Raw genomic sequence first — 6,000 nt, forward strand, 5'->3', positions numbered from 1 at the left:
CACTTTTATTCAAAGTGGTTTTCACTCTCTTTATTTCTGTGCCTTTTGTCGTTTTAATCATGTATCCAAAAAGAAAATAAACAACGAACTTATATTATACATGCAAGTCATATTAATATAAAAACATTCATTAATGATATTAACATAATAATATTGAGTTCAGAATGTAAAAATAAAACTATTAGCACATTTCAACAACATCCCTATACAAACTAAGACCTTTTCACAGACATGACATAAAAAATTATGCTAAAACGTTTTAGTGAGTTACACAAATATTTTATTTAACATGTTAATACATATATAAACCTATTTATTTTGCAAATGTGGATACTCAGCTTTCTGGATAGTTCACAATAACTACTTTTATGGATACTTTAATTTCGACTTGTTATACGTCACTAATAGACTTAATTTATGCCAATGAAATATGTCGTCGGCTACCATATTTACGCATTCATAAAATATTATTCGGATTTTATGCGCGAAACTAAATAGATTTTGATGACCCCCTCCCCCATCCAGAAAAAAAAATGATTATATCATTTTCGACTGAATCAACATGTTTGAATAACATATTTACGAATGTTAAATCAGTGTTTTTTATTTGCCCTAAGCAACACCAAGACAGGGTCTATGTTAAATTCTTTTTTAATCAACTAAATTACTGACAAATAACTGAGATTAAAACAAATACTTAACATCTTATTTAATTTTGTCCGTGCAACACCGGGAAACAGGTAATGCTAGTATTGAATATAGTTATATAGTTAACAAGAAATTTAGTACAAGACATAAACACTCTTACTTCGGGGGCAAATTCGGTAGGGTTGAAATACGATACCTAACTGCTGATTACAATTACAATTAGGCTGGAATTCGTGTTTCTAATCTTAGCATTAAAAATGACTTCTTGCGTTTAGCCACTCTGAGAGGAAACGACTCCCTCTTGATGACTACATCTCTCTCTCTCTCTCTCTCTCTCTCTCTCTCTCTATATATATATATATATATATATATATATATATATATATATATATATGTGTGTGTGTGTGTGTGTGTGTGTGTGTGTGTGTGTGTGTGTGTTTGCGTGTGTATGTGTGTTTGCATGCACGCAATTCATTCTTAAATTATGCCCCGAATATTTTGAATTCTCGATCACAACTACGAGACGTAAAATGGCGTAATGTGGAAGATATTTAGTTTTAGTTTTACACAAAGTGAACAAATTCAGGTATTTGAGATTTTTAGTGAAAATTTAACAATGCGTATTAGATATCAATGGATAAATATTCCCCAAATTAGGGTTTCTATTGAGTATTTTAAATGGCCTTTAAGTAGGACAATATAGTCATTACTACGTATTTGTAAAGCCAAATATTTTAGATTTGCATTTAATGTTTGCCATTAGATAGCCGTCAAGCCAGAATTAATTTTTTTCTTAAGGCCCCCTATGCTTAAGCCTAAAAGTGGGTAATTTTCTTGATTAAAATCATAGAATTTTATCAAAATTGAAGACAGGATTCTAAACCTAAAATTTTAGTAGAATGTCGTCTTTATATTTTGTCAGAGGACATGAAAGTGACATCTGTTCTCTGAAGGAAATTAAGTACATCTGCCCGTTCTGCGACATGTAGCCTTCTAGTATATATATATATATATATATATATATATATATATATATATATATATATATATATATATATATATGTGTGTGTGTGTGTGTGTGTGTGTGTGTGTGTTTGTGTGTGTGTGTTTGTGTGTGTGTGTGTGATGCACTATGTCAAGATACCTTTTGTTACTATTCTGACCACATTAGAATAAGCGATATTTTGGTACATACAGAGCCCGCGTACATATCCCTTATCGTTGTAGACACGCAAATCGGTCAACAGTGAGCAATATATCAAAACAAAGAAGGGAAAGTGTGCAGAGCAATATGTAAAACAATAAAGCGATAAAGTTACTGACAGCTAAACAAAATTGTGAGATCATGGAAACAGTTAAGACAACGCATAACTATTCTTTTAATTATTCATGTCTTTGTTGTTCAATCGCTAATTCATTATCATCATTATCATCACCATCATCATCATCATTGTCATCATTCTGGCATGTGTTTGGCGTCTTTTAAAAAATTCACTTCCTAACTAATCTCTATCTGGCCAGGCAATTATTTCTTTTTAGCAAATCTATCTTATTACTTCCTCCCATGTTTTCTCTGGCCTTTACCGTTATACATCTCATAACTAAAAAAACCCTATTCATTCTTTCAATGAGGCCATACCATCAAAGTCTTCTGTTTAGTACACATCTCTTTATATTGTCTTGATTAATTTTTTTTCCGGAGTCATCAGATTTAGGACTACATTTAATGCTCACATTGCACACCTATCGTATCATTTTCATATCATTTCTCTTCAAGCAACGCATATCTTCAATTCTCACTGCCTAGATTTCATTTACATGCATCATCACACATATAAACATGTCTAATAGTCGACAGTGGTGATGCTCTGCTATGTAATAGCAGAAGTTTCCTGAACCTACTTAATATACTAGGATAAACAGCGATTATGGTAAATACATCTACCAGTTCGAAACTTGTAAGTTAATTGAGAATTTCAAAAAGATCAAAGGAGAGAAAAAACATGTTGGCTGCAATAATAATAATAATAATAATAATAATAATAATAATAATAATATTATTATTATTAACAATAATAACAACAACATTAATTATAATAATAATAATAACAACAATAATAATATTAATAACAATAATAATAATAATAATAAAATAATAACAATAATATTAACAACAACAACAACAACAAAAAACAACAACAACAATAATAATAATAATAATAATAATAATAATAATAATAATAATAATAATACTTTCTATATATATTGTATGTATATGTGAAAGAAAGAGAGAGAGACAGAAAGGATGGAGAGATGCGGGTAGGGTAAACGTCGGAACTAATTAATCGATGATTAGTTTTTTTTATTAAGTAGGCTGATAGGCGTAAGGTAATTTGATATATATGTAGCTTAAATTAGTTTAATGCAAAGAAGATGAATGGAAGGTGATAAAATAAAAAGCATATAGCTCAGATTTTTCATGAAGTTGTAATCATATGTATTGGATATCAATGAATAAATATTCCTTGCATGTCAGTTTCTTTTGGAAATTCCATAGTGGTGTTAAAAGTGGTGAGCACAGGCTCACATTTGAAATTTACGATTTCATGCAATAACCTTAGATTTCTATTAATCCATAAGTCGTCTTTTATATGAGATTTGTCTAGAATCCAAATCATTTATTTTTATTATAGTTAAAATTGGGATAAGAAATCTATACATATTGTTGAGTGTCATTATATTTTCATTGTAATCTTTGAAAGAGGACATAATTGATCGAAAATTTGGCTGATTTATTAAATTCGAGTAAAAGATGCTGCCAAATCTGCTGACAAAAAGGTGTGCTCCCAACACCGTGTTAGAAAACTTCTAACATATATCAGCATCCCATGTCTCTACAAAACTATTATTTGCATATGCGTGTAGTATTGTTACCATATCTAGGCTGGTGCTCGAATCATCCGTTTTTCTCCCTTGAGCAAAGTGCAAAAAAAAGCGTCAAATAATCTAATAATAATCTGCGGTGTTTATCAAGCTCCACTCTCTCTTTCCCACCACCACAATGTTGTAATTGTATATGTTTTACAATACTTCCGTGGATGGGGGGGCACAGAAGAACTGCACTAGAGATAATATCCCTTCACTGCAGATCTCACTAGGTGCCAGAAAACTTTCCACTGTAATGCTTTTATATATTATTCAATTGGAATTCATTATTGAGATGAGTATTATTTATTATTTTATTATTCTCATCTTTCTTAGTATCCCGCCACGGTTTACACTTGACGAAGGCCAGAGGAATAGTTGGCCGAAATGTTGTGAAACAACAATTAAGAAAGATGAGGATAATAGTCCGCAACAAATAAATTAATGTAATGGTTTTGTTTTTTATCGGACCGCTTGTATTTGGAATTTGCTCTCTGTTCCCTCTTTCCTAATTGTGCATGCATGTAGAAATTTAGATGTAACACGTCTGTCTACAAAGCTCTCCACTATAATCAAAGTAGCCCATTACGTCTCAGGGGCAATTTACTTTGTTAGGAGTAAACACATCTCAAAACTATAAATTTACGTCCTAGTTCTCTATAAATTTAATAAGCGTAAGGTGTGGTCTCTGCATGACCCTCCCTCACACATATCTCTATTTCCCTCTCGTTCTCTCTCTCTATCTCTCTTTCTCTTTTAGTATATGTGAGTTCCTTATCATTTCTCTGTCTAGAGCAATATTTCTCCCTAGTTTTCGGTTTAATGTATTAGTAATTCAAATTACCGTTGGTTTATTGTATTTACCTCTCAAGGAGGTTAGACACAAGGTAAGGTTGTAAGTTGAAAAACAAGTGCACTAGGATTATCGCAATCTAACCTAAAGAAATGCCTGAAAAGCTCCATTGGAATACTCTCATATGGGCGTCTTACGTTATTCTCGATATACTAACACCTTCTCAAAGAGAATGTAAAACCTGGGAACTAAAGCCTGGAAATACCTCAGCCAGAGAACAACATTGCCACTGTTAGACTGATTGTCAAGGACGAATATCGGGCTCGTATGAACAGAAATAATTTCATCCCATTATTGAAATTATAATGGATGTGTAACCATTTCAATTAAACTACAGAAAAACCTCCATGCGTCAGTATTTGTGGTAATTGTTCAGTTCTAAGTCAAATATATGTAATCGTTTACATAAATTTTTGTATTGAAAATGTTTGTCTATTTGCATATTTAAGTTAAATTTATAAAATAAAAACTGAAAAGGGCCGAATCGATGGTTTTTAATTCAAACACATCTTTCAAGTTTTTTTCTGTATAACGCACTAATTCAGGTGTGTACAATGTTGCCACCTGGCAATCTTTAGAATTATACGGAATACGTTTCTCATCCTCCCTGTTATTCTCACAACGATGTAACTCTCGAGATGTATTTTGTCGAACTTAGGAATCCGCATGAACTTTCCAACGAAGCTTTTTATTTAATCCGCGGGCATAGCTTGCTCTCTTTCCGTCATGCGTTATCTGCAAAGACCCATGGCGCAACGGATCCAAGTTATAAGTTACTCAATTCTAGGTGACAGTCATCTGAAGAAGGTCCAATCCTCAGTACGTGCCATACTAAAAATACAATTATGAATTGCTTAAGATTTCTATTCAGTCATGACAGACGGAGCGAGAACATGCTACTTTAGTGAATTAAATAAATAGTTTCGTCAAAACTTCTGCACTGATTCCCGAGTTCGACAGAGATTCTCTGGTTGGAAATCGGAGGTTACATGGCGCGTCACTATGTCAATTCTAAAGCCAGAGTCGTTATAACCAAGCCTGAAAATCATTGATAATGCATAACTTCGGCACTTATTTATAAATACACCTCTTGTTTATCCAAACACCTGTTTGCCTTATTTTTTTAAATTCACAACAGTAAGCTATTTGCCTGCCTCACCACGAAAGCAAAGTTCAATATTTGTGTCAGTTCCAAATATCGTGAAAAAAAAAGAACTTTCTTAAAATGAGTAAAAGGGAATACCAATTTTCCTTTTAATTAGTCTTGTACATTCCATGTGGCCTTTAATCATGTTTTTTAAATTATTTATTCTTATTATCGTTTTGGGTTACTTCGGTTTTTATTGCATTTTAACTTTTTACTTAATTGTGTTTTTGATTTTATATTCTTTACTTCTGAGATTCGTCTAATTATTTTTATGAAGTTTTCGTCTTTTCTTTCTCCTTCTCCCCTTCCTCCTCCAATACGACTTCACCCATTACCTTACCCCCCTTTTGATTTCAACAATTGACATTCCCCAATAAATATAAACGCCACCTGCTTTACTCGTTCTTCGCATTTTAGCAATTTTAAT

This window comes from Euprymna scolopes, chromosome 16 (genome assembly GCF_053919585.1).
Source record: "Euprymna scolopes isolate OS-2025 chromosome 16, ASM5391958v1, whole genome shotgun sequence".
NCBI lineage: Eukaryota > Metazoa > Mollusca > Cephalopoda > Sepiida > Sepiolidae > Euprymna > Euprymna scolopes.